Source organism: Pinus tabuliformis, chromosome 3_2 (assembly GCF_031772625.1).
Source record: "Pinus tabuliformis cultivar Carrire ecotype Pingquan chromosome 3_2, CPIR1, whole genome shotgun sequence".
Taxonomy (NCBI): domain Eukaryota; kingdom Viridiplantae; phylum Streptophyta; class Pinopsida; order Pinales; family Pinaceae; genus Pinus; species Pinus tabuliformis.
Window position 1 is genome coordinate 209,721,179 of NC_142302.1, and position 14,180 is coordinate 209,735,358.

At 35.8% G+C, this 14,180-nt stretch overlaps 1 pseudogene across 1 annotated transcript; it reads left to right on the top strand.

The window, feature by feature from the left end:
* The first annotated feature begins 473 nt into the window (after positions 1–473).
* LOC149180488 (uncharacterized) lies at positions 474–1,478 on the top strand (annotated as a pseudogene). Its single transcript, XR_016257463.1, has 2 exons — positions 474–485; positions 638–1,478. The product of XR_016257463.1 is annotated as an uncharacterized LOC149180488 (transcript).
* The last annotated feature ends 12,702 nt before the right edge of the window (positions 1,479–14,180 follow it).

A 14,180-nucleotide genomic window follows, 5' to 3' on the forward strand; every position in this document is an offset into this window, starting at 1 on the left:
CCGCCATATCCATTCCCCCCAAATATGGCACCCATATAATTTAAATACAATATCTCTGCTACACTTAATAAGAAACACTGATGGTGTCGTGGCAAGACACGAGATTGTTTACGAATAGGTCATTGGTTCAAATCCCGTTCAAGTTGCGTTGGATTCAGTATGATGAAATTTATGCAAATGAATCTGATTTGAAAAAACATTTGACAACTTTGATTTTTGAGCATTTTCTGAAACTTTGAGCATCTTTTGGATCTCGCGGATCACTCCTTGATCATTTCGGATCATTCCTCCCCACTAAGACCTTTTGGACCACCAAAAGGTTGTCTACACTGTTTGAAGATGAAGACAATGTCTCTCCACTTGCTTGATGTCTTTGGGTCAACTTGTTCTGAATTTGTACATGTTACTCATTAACACAATCATTAGTACACCATAAAAATTGCAAAGCACAATGTTCCATTTTCCATGCACACATTATTGCACAGGTAAAACACACTTCCCACTATTGCAAAAAACTTCTAAGAAATTAAATGATAAAATCAACATAACATTGCAGATACATTTTCAAGCAGATATTTTAGGCATTGCTTGATGGAATACAATAATAAGGCAATGCCATACTCTCGGACATGCTCAGGTTGCAATCCATGAAGGGCATCAAATTTATGCATTCACAAGAGCAGGGGATAAGGAAGCACAAGCTTTTGCCCTAAGATTAGGGGCTATATGGGCAGGAGATTCTATGTCCTTGCCACCACATGAACTCGATGCAGCTATTTTGTTTGCACCAGTAGGACTTCTTGTACCAGCTGCTTTAAAGGCTGTTAGGAAAGGAGGCATTGTTGTAGCTGGTGGAATTCATATGTCTCAGATTCCTGCATTCCCATACTCTATTTTATGGGGTGAAAGGCAGGTTGTTTCAGTTGCAAATTTGACCAGACAGGATGCACTTGAGTTTCTTGAGCTTGCACCCAAGGCTTGTGTCAAGACTGAAACTGTTGTTTTCCCTTTGGACAAAGCAAATGAAGCACTTGCATCTCTTAGAGAGGGTCGATTGGAGGGTGCCGCTGTGCTAGTTCCATGATTTGGTTTCAACTTTTGGTTGTGGCCTTGTGAAGCAGAAGTTTGCTTAGGCAATAAAGTGGTTTATCCTAATGATTTAGTATGAAGGGTTTGTTGAGCTGGCTGTTTTACAGTCTAGGAGTTGTTCAAAGTATCATTTCAATCTCTGGGCCTGCAGTTAATGTGGATGCCATCTATCACTTAAGTTTAGATTGTAATTCTATCAGCCTCCATTTGTCAGATGTCTAGAATTCTGGAATGTACCATATGTAACAGTTTTTGGAACATTGAAATTTGGATGCTTAAAAGGCGGTTAAAGTTCTAAGGTTTCATCAAACCCCTGGTTGTAGGAGATCAATGTGAATTTTTACCTTGCGTTTCTGTTGAATTATCAGTTAGGAGGTAACTTCTGTGTATGTTAAGTATTGTTCCATATTATTGTTGACCTGTAGCAGTGCATTTAACTCCATGGTGTATTTGCTAAAGGTATTACGAACATATCCAAAACTTGTGAATCGACTTTCGGAACATCTCCACACATTTGAACTATTAAGTGATCTAGATATTATTTTCTCACAGTTGACATCAACAATGTAGGTCAGCTATGTTTGATCGTCGAACTTTCCCTTTGAAGGTTGGCTTTCCTATTCAAAAGGAATAAGCACTTGATAGTAATTTTATTTAAAAATTCCAAAGAAACCTTTGAAGTTATCCTCATGATCAAAGTACCAGGATACTCACGGGATTGGTGGTATATGCCTTTCCGAAATTCCAGCACACTGCATTGTCTTTGGTTTAAAGTAGACCAGTTATTTGATGAACTTGTATTGCATTAATTTTACAAGTATTTAAAATCTAAGATTGGGATCAAAATTATTCGAAAGCTTTTTGTTTATCCACTAATACTGGGAGTTATTTAAAATAAAATGATACATGATTGTTGATAATAATGGCTTTATGGAAAATTAGGGTTTATATGTGAAATTGTGCAAAGTAAGACAAATAGAACAAAACAACAAAAAAAGATAAGAGCAAAAAATGGAATTGCCCAAAAACTGAGTGTACTAATAAAAGACTAATAGGACAAAAGTAAGCTCTATTTAATGCCGTTCACTCCATAAGTTTGCTTCTACAAAAGTTTGGTTTTCCTAAACCGTTGTCATCATATTCACAGTAGATGTCTTAAATTGAAATCCAATTCAATATTACCAACAAATTCATCTTTTTAATGTTAAATTTCCATGAAACTCTGCAACTACTTAGATAAATAACTGAAAACTGAAACTAGCTTACTTTCACCAAGATACAAGGTTTCTTGACAATTCATATACAGCGGAATAAAAATACAGAGATAAAAACACATCACACAAATTGACACTTCTGTCAAGAAACCCAACAGGAAAAACATGGTCGCTTGATGTGGCTATTTAATTGACTCTCCTTGGAACAATTGAATCTATTACAAAGCAATCTGTCCCTCTGAGAACATACTTCTTCCCCTGCTGATCTAGCTTGAACTTGCCCTGCCAACCTTTGATCCCAACTCCTAAATCCTAGCGCACTCGTGATCTCCTAATACTTAAGACACAAGCTCTCCGGGCTTTCCACAAACAAGGCTCTCTCTCACAACTTGTGAGCTTTGCCTTGTCACAAACCTTTGTGCACAAAACAATTGTGAATACATGTGCCTTTGTCCTTCTTTTATTAATTTGATTCACGCTAAAATTAGCAAGTCACAAATTAAAACTCATGGTTAACAAGATAGCTGAGTTGAACTGGTTCTCTCTCCAATCATAACTTGGAGTTACAACTCGTGTTTCCATCAATCAAGGATTGAACCTCCACTCATCTTATTCTAAACTTATAACTACCATCTATCTTGTGGTTAATTGAAGAAGACTTCCTCTTAACCGAAGCTCCAACTCTACGCGTGCTAACTTGATGATTATTCCAGTAAATTGGAAATAACTTGTCGTAATTGAAGTCTAACTCACGAGGACAACTCGAGGTCTTCACTGGCTAGGGCACAAGCCAGAAGACCTTGTTCGCTACATTTTCAACACTCCTTAGTGAGGAAGGTAATTTCGGAAGAATCTTGTCCACCTGGATTTGTTTTCAACACTACCACGTTTTTCGCTGTTGTAGCAGCTTCCTCTGAACTAGAATACTTCCATGCTTTCCACTGTCGAATCTGATTTGAAGACTTGTATCTTCTAACCATGCTCCTAGGATCCTAATCTTGAGTATCCATCAATGTTAACTCATACCAACTGGTCTGGACATAAATTCTAGACTCACTTTAAACTGTGATATGATCTTAGCCCTAGGAACGACACACTGCTATCCAAGGAGCTTCTATGCTCTGCTCTTCAGAAACTCACAAATTGATCTCTGTTCTTCACAAATTGATCTTTGTTCTTCACAACCCGATCGTTGTTCTTCACAACTCGATCTTTGTTCTTCACAAACTGATCTCTGTGTGCTGGTCTTCATGCAAATCTCTGCCTTGATACCATATTAAATTTCCATGAAACTTTGCAACTACTTAAACGAATAACTGAAAATTGAAATTAGCTTACTTTCACCAAGATACAAAGTTACTTAACAATTCATATGCTGCAGAATAAAAACATAGAGATAAAAACACATCACACAAATGAACAAACTTTTCTCAGGGAACCCAATAGGGAAACCCTGCTTACTTGATGTGGTTATTTTATTTACTCTCCTTGGAGCAATTGAATCTATTAAAAAGCAATTTGTCCCTCTGCGAACATACTTGTTCTCCTGTTGATCTAGCTTGGACTTGCCCTGCCAACCCTTGATCCCTACTCCTAAATCCTAACACACTTGTGATCTCCTATTACTTAGGACACAAGCCCTTTGTGCGCTCTATAAACAAGGCTTTCTCACAACCTATGAGCTTTGTTTTGTCACAAAATTTTGTGCACAAAACAATTGTGAATACACGTGCCTTCATCCTACTTTTATTAATTCTATCCATGCCAAAATTGGCAGGTCACAAATTTATAACTTGTGGTTAACAAGTTAACTGAGTAAAACTGGTTCTTCTCTCTCCAATTATAGCTTGGAGTTACAACCTATGTTTCCTTTAATCAAGGACTGAAGCTCCACTTGTCCTATTCTAAACTTAGCACTATAATCTATCCTGTAGTTAATTGAAGAAGACTTACTCTTAACTGAAGCTCCAACTTTCGCATGCTAACTTAATGATTATTTTGGTAAACTGGAAATAACTCATCCTAACTGAAGTCTAACTCATGAAAACAACCTGAGGCCTTCATTGGCTAAGGCACAAGCCATAAAACCTTGCTCGATACATTTTCAACACTTACTATTTTTAATTGCATCTGTTTCTAGAAGCCATACTTCCGGATGACACAAGACAACACCATTCGGAAAACAATATTAAAAATGAATTAATCATAATCATATAACTTTAAAAGTTAGAATTATTCATTGAAGTCTGCAAAAATGTTCATTATTGTTATTTTTCATGTTGAAGAATACTTTTTGAAGGATGATAATTTTAAATTATGTAAAATATGAACTCCTTTGTTTCCCAACTAGAGCGTATTTCCAACAATCTCATGCCCTCTACCAATGGGTATTGAAAATGATCACAATATTTAGAAAATAATAATGAAAAAAGTAAAAGCAAAAACAAAATGAAAAAATTCCCTACCAAAAACTTAAAATTAGATTTATAATTATTGTTAATGTCCGCAATAAATGTATGCAAAAACTAAAGCTTTTACATTAGATTTATAATTATTGTTAATGTTTGCCATAAATGTATGCAAAAACTAAAGCTTTTACAAACATAGTACATGATTTTAAAAGTGAAAATGTCATTGAATTTATTTTATTTTATTTAGGATTACAATAAAATTTATAATAGTTTAGTGATTAAAGTATCTTATCTTGTTAACTCTAATGGGATTATTACCAGAAGGGTATGTTCACAATCAAAGAGCCATATCAACTCGCTGCAGGTTACACCAATCTTTTCTATGAGTGGATATGGAAATAGGTTTGGGCTCAGAACCTATGGCCCAAAGTTGCTCATTTTCTTTGGTTGTAAGTACATAATAGAGCCATTTCATGGAATACAATCATCCACATAGGATTTGAAGGACCTTCCCTCTGTTGTTTGTGTAGATTAGATGCAAAGGACATGGAGTACTTGCTCAATACATTCGTTTTTTTCGAAACTTTATGGTATCAACTTTGCAACTTATTTGGATAGCCTAACAAGAATAGGAATGGTATCATAGAAACTATTGAAGGTTTGAGATCCTTTATGACAAAGGATCCTATTTCAAATCGAGCTTGTGCCTTCATTCTAGGCTTTTTGCTATGGAACATATGGAGGGAGAGAAACAATTGCATCTTCAATAATCGATCATTAGAAGGGTGTTGATTTTTGTAGCTCAGATAGGTACTACTACATAGGGTTTGTGTCTAGAACAATCATATGTCGCCCACATTCTCCTTCGAACACTTGCTCTAGGTTGAGCAAGTTATTGATGTAACTTAGATTAAGTCTAACTTAGCAAAATCACATATTTATATGTTGGATTATTGAGTTAATAGAAATTTAGAAAAAGTAAATTAATTTACTTTAGTAAGTTTTAATCTTAGCCATTGATCCCAAGTGAGGTGAGATTTAATCTCGACTGTTAATGGCTTTGAGATTAGGGTTAAGATTATGGTTTTGACTCAACATAAAGTTATAAAAGCAAGGCTAGGGAGAGGGAGAAAAACACACAAAGATAACACAAGATTGAGAGGGGCATCTAAGTGAGCGTGTGTTGGGTTTGAGGGAGTGTAGAGAGGTTTGAGATCCAGATTTGCAAGAGAGATCGAACACCAATATAGGGTAGTTTTTTTGGATCAGATTCAGGTATTTTCTTAGGTGGGCCATTATCCCATGACGAGAACTGACATAAGTTTGGATTTGTTAATGAAAAACTTGTGCATAAATCTATGTGTATTATTTTGATTGAGATTGTTATTTAAATTTGCTTCCATTGAATATTTTGTGAGGAACCTAGCTATGTGTTTATTTAATAAGTCTTCTGCTAGGAATTAAACACTGGGTGTTGGGTTCCGAAAGCTAACAAAGGGGAGGCAATCTGGGCAAAAACATTAAGTGTCTGTGAAACAATACTACTCCATCCATGGTCATTGTCAGACTAAGAAGCTAAAGGTTTGGATGCCACAATTTTGTGTAATTTCCAATTGTTTTCATCTCCTTATGTTGATCCTTTGCCTCCAAGAAGCCCATCTTCTAGTCCTCTGGCCTCTTGGAGTCCTCCTCCCCTTGGATTCCTTAAACTTAATTTTAATGAGGTACTTGAAGGGAATCCAAGATTTGTTGGTCTTGGAGGAATCTTATGTGACCACTATGGGCAACTAATGTTTCTATTCACAGATAATATGGGACATTCAAGTAACAACGCGACCAAATTTGTAGTGCTAGAGACTGGCCTTGTTATTGCATCATCAAAAGGTTTCTCCAGGTTGATTGTGGAGGGTGATTCTCAATTGGTCATTTCAAGAGTAAAGAAATTGATCAATGGTTTCTCCAGGAAAAAATTGCAACAACTGGAGATTGGACAAAAATATCACGCATATTAACCATTGTATCTATATGTTTCCAATCCTTATTCCCTCTCACCTCAGAGGGACAAGCAATAAGGTAGCATACCTTCTAGCCTACTTGGGATGCAATGACATTCACCTTCATCTTTTAACAAACTGGAATCATCACTTATGGGAGGACTGGAGATTGAGACTTATCGATATGATAAAAAAGATTGAGAAACCCAGTTGGAGGTGAAAGAACATGAAGAACTAGCTATCATTGAGGAGCAACTTTGCAACAAACTAAATTCCACACCTCTAGTGAATTTAACCATTCTAAGCACTATTGATATTTCCACATCCTCCTGATGGTCCCAATTAACTTATAGTTTTTCTATTTCATTTGGAATTTATTAGCACTGTGGCATAATGTATTGCATAATGAAGTCTTACTATATTTTTTTTGTATGTATCTGGTTAGTATATGGACCTTTGGGATCAAAGACATTAACTTCTGCCATTATTTTGGTTTCAAATATGCAGAGTACGGCAAAAGAATTTTGATATTATGTGATTTGGTATTAGTTTAATAGAGGAAAATTTGTTTAAAAAAAGAAAGTAGATTACTTGGTTAATTATAATCAAATATAGCAAAGTATGATAAAACATAGTTACTCATAATTAACTTTAACTTCACTAATATTTAATCTGTTAACCTTTAAATATTTTAAGCATTATTCAAGTAACCCTTTAAATAATTAATTTTAAACAACTTTATTATTTATTACAAATTTTTTCATATTATTTTTAAAACTTATGATTTTTTGTTTTTGTTTGTTTTTATCTGTTAGATAACTCATGGGATTTGAACCTAAAACCTCTAAAAACCAAACTCCTCACTCTCAAGCCAATCACCTATTAAGCTGCCCCTTAGACTTTAAAAAACTTATATTTCACTTGAATCTTTATTGGAAAATTCAATACTTGTATTTGAATCACATACCAAAGTTGAGAATAAGTAATACTTTTCATTAATTTGAAAATAGTTAATTTTACATTTTAGTTTTGATATATGCAAATATATTTAGCATTGTCAAATCAGTGTCAAACCAGAGCTGGTTTGTAGATTCAATTAACTAAAAACCAGAGAAATAAAAAGTAAATATCCAATGTTTACAATTTTAAATAATATGTTTATTGGAAATGTAAATACATATACTTTGATTACATATGACTGTGATATTGGAAAAGAGATAAGTTCACATATTACTGTTACTATATATCAAAGAGATTTGAAATTGTTAAATCAATTAGGTTATAGGTTATTACATTTTTTATTCACATAAAAATATAAAATAATTTAAATTATAAGAAATTAAATATTAAATATTTTACAATTTTAAATGGTATAATATAATACACATGATTTATTTTATATATATATATATATATATATATATATCAATTTTACATAAATCTAGTTATCTATTTGAATAAGTCATCATCATTAGCACACAATTATCATTATTATAAAATGACATTCTATTGTTTTCATAATTTTTTAGTTATTACAATTTGTTTTATCATAAAAATCTATGTAATCATTTTTGTGTTTTTAATTATTAATCTATTATGTTTAAGTTTTTATTTTTTTTTTATTTTTAATGAATATGTTGGGGAATTTATAACCAAGCAAAATATTACTTGCTTAACATAGGGTTGAACTCTCAATTTTCCACTATAACCCTTAATTTTTTCAGACAAAGTTCACGATCACATGTCAGAGGCTATTTAGGGATTCAAATTAAGGTGTGTGATGTTAACAAGACAATTTATAAGCACTTGGTCTAACCTCGGTGAGCATATTATGTGTATAATTATTACTATTATAAAATTATATTTAAATTTTAATTTTTTAATAAAGATTTAATTGTTTGTTAAATGTAGTATATACAATCATTGATTTTTTTTTGAAAGTAAGAGAAACACTATATGCTTGTATATGAAAAAGAGGTTACAAACTTGTGGAGAAGTTACTAAGGTCCATACCTTCAAGATATTTCATTGCAAGCCTTAGAACCCTACCTATTTCCATAATCTTGAAAACATATCTTGAGATAATCTTCAAGTAGCCCTTATAGACATACAAATCAAATTAAAGATACTAGTATATGAGCATCAAGAGATAAATCAACATATATAGTCATCAATAAGCTTGAAATAATCTTGAAATAAACATTCCAATGAGCATTCAAACGACCCTTATAAACATACAAACCAAATAGTTATATAGTTACTAGTATATGCGCATTAGGGTATAAAGTAGCATATAGAGTCATTGATAAGCATGTTACATAGATTGACCTAATGTAACATGAATTAAAATGGTAAAACATAAAGGTCAAAGCTAGACATATGAAGACTAACATTATAATACAAAGAATAAAAAAACTCGAGAGGGATTCATGATATCCTAGCTATGCCTCCTCATCTACTAAGGAAATGGGATTTTACAGCGTGCTTTCAATTATAAACTTCAATGTCTCCTCTATCATTGAGTCATCATTAGCATGTCAACTATCTAATCATCCATGTCCTAATTATGAGTAGACCTCAAATTTCATACTAGAGGGTGTCATTTGTTATCCAACAATTGAAGGATGTGTTGTAAGAGTGGGCTATCTTGTGTTGTAGAATCAAATCTAGTGATTGGCGATTTGACCTTGGAGGATCTCCACAACATGCACCCTTGCTTGTCCAATCAAGTTTTCCCTGATGGGGTCATCACTCATAATTCTCACCACCACAAGTTTCCTACCATGTGAGCATAATATATATGGAACAACACATTCCACTAGGGATTGACCGAACTATTGAAAATAACATGTGTGCTGTAACACCCCTACTCAACCCTTGGATTGTAAATAACATGTACATGTGAAACTTAGGCTAGTGAGCCTAAGATTTCTTTTGAGGGTTGTTATGCCTATGTGTATGTGTGTTTCTATTTTGAGGGGTTGTTGCGCCTGTGTACATTTGTGTTTTGGGGTTTGGTATGCCCAAGTGTGCATGATTCTAATTATATATGTCTTGTGGCCAGAAATAATGAAATTGTAAATATGACAACACATGCATGTAATAAACACATTATGATTGTAGACTGGAAGACAAAATGAGTATGGGGGGCTAAGGCTCCATGGATGAATACAATGGGCTCATATGATCAAATATTAGATATATAAAGTGCACATGTTTATAACCAAAGTCTAGGAAGTGACATTGGGGTGTGCTAAGTGTCAGGTAAGAGACATGCATATAAAAGGAAAGATGTTGGCACTATGAGGGAGTTAGCTAGTTAGTCACAAAGTTAATATGTGAGAATGAACACCAAGGATGGCAACAAGAACTCTTGGAGCCTCAGTGTTGAGAACATACCTGTTTGACCGAGTTCGATGCTCTGGAGGTGGTGGCATAGCCCGAGCGATTGTAGGTGAAAAAAAGGGTGTTCACCACTTGGGTGCGGGTTGATGGGGATGTGACCCAGGAGGTTGGAGGCTACTAGGGTTGATATGAGGCCTTGGAGGGTACTTGGAGACCCAAGATGGAAACAAGAACTCTTGGAGCCTCAATACTGAGAAAATCCTTGTTCGATCAAGTCAGATGCCCTAAAGGTGGTGGCACAACCTGAGGGACTGCAACTGCAGAGAAGGGTGTGCACCACTTAAGTGAAAGTTGATGGGGGATGTGAGCCCGGGGGTTGGAGGATGTTAGGGTTGATATGAGGGCCTAGAGGGTACATGGAGATATAGGATGGAAATAAGAATTCCTAGAGCCCCAGTGCTAAAAACATCCATGTCAGGACGAGTTGCACACCATGGAGGTGGTGGCATAACTCGAGGGATCGCAAGTGCAGAGAAGGGTGTGCACCACTTGGGTGCCAGTTGATGGAGGATGTGAGCTTGGAGGTTGGAGGCTGTTAGGTTTGGTACCTTGGCTGTCTGAGGGCCTAAAGGGTACTTGGATAATGCTTAGGGAAGTGGAACTCATGGAGTCACATGACTCTGGACATCCCTGGCCAACTGAGATAGGGGTTGATGGGGGATGTGAGCTTGCTGGTTGGAGGTTACCAGGTTTGGTACCTTGGTTGGTGGATGGTACATGACATGTACCAGGATTTAGGCGAACTGTTTCCCCATGGATTCAAAGCCATGGCTTCGGGTGACCCATTGTTGAGATTGTTAGTCCTTACAATTTCCTAGGCTGGAAAGGAAATTGAGAAGGGTAACCTCAAACCACTTCAACTCAGTAGCTAGCCCTACTGAGCATGAGAGGGATCTATCTAAGTCTCTTATCAGTGATATGACTTTAAAGCAAATGAGTTTTAGGCTAGATATATATATTTGTTTGTTTGTTTGTGAAAATTTGGGTTTTAGGGTTTCCTGAACTTAGGGTTTGGAGCCACAAATAGGTCTAGGTTGTAGGAGTGCAGGAGAAAATATGAGAAGGAGTTAGATATTAGAAGCCGTGGTGTATTTAGAATATTGTCAGTGTAGTATAGAAGAGAAAGTGTAGAAGAAACTAATGAGCATAAGTAAACATGATTTCATTAGCTTAGGAAGACATAAACGTAACTATGAAAACCAAATAAACAGAGCTTGAGAAACAAGAATTTTGTATATTTCACTCCGTGGTGTATTTAGAATATTGTCAGTGTAGTATAGAAGAGAAAGTGTAGAAGAAACTAATGAGCATAAGTAAACATGATTTCATTAGCTTAGGAAGACATAAACATAACTATGAAAACCAAATAAATAGAGCTTGAGAAACAAGAATTCTGTATATTTCACTGTAAGGCATCCATAAAAAGAAGAGATATCATGTAGATAAAGATGTTTTAACCTTTAGAAAACAGATAGAATGAAGAACAAACACCATGAACTCATTGGGCTAGAGTTCCTTGAAAATAGTTGCAACTATCTCTGTATTAGCTGAAAAGATGATTACATGCAAGCCTTCTCCACAATAAGTCCAACCCTTCTCTCTGAAAGAGAAATGATACATATAGACTCTCTTAGACCACTTGCCCACCTTCAGGAGTCGAATTCCTTGGTGGATCAACTGACTCCAAGATTCTCTCAACCAACAAGTGAGAGTGAGAAGGTGAAACTCAAACACTTCTTGGAGAGTTTGTTTAGGAGTTTGCTTCTTTTATGAGGCCTAATAAACATAAAAAACAACCTATGATGTACATTTTGTAGTATACCTAGTGGGGATAGTATGGGGTACAGAGGGAGGTAACCAAGGGAATAATGTAATAATGGGATGGGCCATAGTAATAAATAAAGTGGTTAACCCGTATCATGTAAGGGACCACAAGTAGTTAGCAATAATGTAATAAGCCCATTGTATTAGATAGATGGTATTGAGGGAACCATGGTAATGACCCATGGTATTGTATGTATGAGGCCTATATAGAGGCTAGAGACTCCCCATTAAGAGATTTCAAGGAATATTGTATGAACAGGCATATGGCTTGTGGAGTGTTCTCCTTCCTTAAGGAGTGAATGTATGGTGTTGCCTTACCTTAAGGGTTTGATCAATAAAGAAGCATTTCTATCTATATTCAGATCTTGTTATTTCTTGGGTATATTTGTATTCTCATATAATTTCATATCGGATCTATAACACATTTATTCATGCCTACATCACCTAGACTCAAAACTAGTGCCATTACATACAGAGGTTTGACTTTGACTAAGTCAAACTGGAAACTAGAGATTTTACACAGTGAAATTTACAAATTAAAACACAGAAAAGTGCAAAAGCATAGCGCCGACGTTGAGCTGATTTTGAGGTGCCTTCCAGAGGTCAAAATGAAAATATGAGAGAATGATCAAATAGCCCTTCAAGTCTAGTTTCCAGAACAGTTTGAATTTTTGAATTTGGACCATGGGAAGGCCTTCAAAAATCCATTTTCCCAAGATCGCTCTAGGTGCGCAGCGCCTGTCAAAAAAGGGTCCAGAATGCTAGTTTTTTGCCACTTTTTTGCACTTTTCTCCAACACTGTGCCACCTCTATAAAATCTGAGCAAATGGGTTTTTAGAGGATGGCAAGAGATTTCCAAAAATGTAGACCTTTCCTGAAATAGATGCATGAGGAAAAAGCACAGCGCCAAGGCACTGCGCTTCTGGAGCTGCTGATTTTCTGAATTTAGCTCCAAAATTCACAAAAAACTAAAAGTGCTCAGAATTGGCTAGAAGCTGTAAAATTGTGTATGTTAAACCTTCATAGATGCTTCAGGAAGCATCTCCAAGTTTCCCTCATCCTTTTGGTCCTTTTCGACTTCTTTGAGCTTGTTTTCAAGCTGCTTTACCTTGACATTGACGATCATGTTTTGAGCCTGGTAGTGGTGTGCCATATGTCTAAGAAACTGATTATCTCTATTTGCCTTCTCAAGGAGCTTCTCCAAGTGTTCATTCACCCTGTTGAGCCAATACTCCTTGTCTTGATTGACCTCAAGAGCAATTTTGTCCTCTAGGTCTATGTCTTCATTCAACAGGATGTGTTCTTCCTCTTCTTGCAATGCCTTCTTCAAGCCCTTTGTTCTTGGCCTTTTCCTCTTACCTTTCCCTTTTTCTCCTTCAGGCTCACTTGACTCTATGATTTCTTTGCCCTTGCCAACCTACTGTAATAACTTGGTTTGCTCTTTTTCCATGATCAATTGCTTTGCTTTGAGCTGACTATTCTCTTGTTCAAGGAATGAAATGATGTATCTAGCTCTCGCCATGTTGACTGTAAGCTCCTTGATCTGATAGTATTTATCTCTAATTTTCCGCTGCATGCTTGAAGTCTAATCCCTTGCCTCTAAATCAAACTCATGCTCAACTGTGTCTTTACCCCGCGCTGCCAGTCCTTGTTTTGCTGATGTAGAAGGCTTGGCCCCTCTCACCATGAGAAGCAAACACAAGTCCTTTTCATCTCTGGTATGTTTTGGTCACCTCAGGTCTAGGTGCCTTGGGAATCTCCTCTGATTTGTTTGATAACCCTACTTCCATAGGTTGTGATGATGTATCTTGGTGATGGCTTGGTGAAGCAATCTCATTTCATTTTTGAAAGCCTAGATGATAGGAAAAGGGAAAAAAAACAGTGAGGGATGAGTGAAAAATGAAATGATGTGTAGGTGGAGTGGAAAAAAGGGAAACAGAGGTTTGAAAGAGGTGGAAATGAACTATGGAGAGCTGATGAAAATGAGTGGAAAAGCAATGGAGGAATGATTTGCTTGTGAGAACGCAAAATAGAGTTTGTAGTGAAAGTGCCCAAAAACCCCTAGGAATGAACTAGGGTTTCACTTTTGGAGAGGTAAAATTCTGTTTTGAGGTTGATTGAGTGGTTAAAATAGTTTATCAAACATGTATATAGGTGTAGGGAAACATTTTACATGTTTAGAAACCAAGAAATAAAAATGGTCATCATCAACCTATCATTCTCCATGAAAATTTCACTACAAA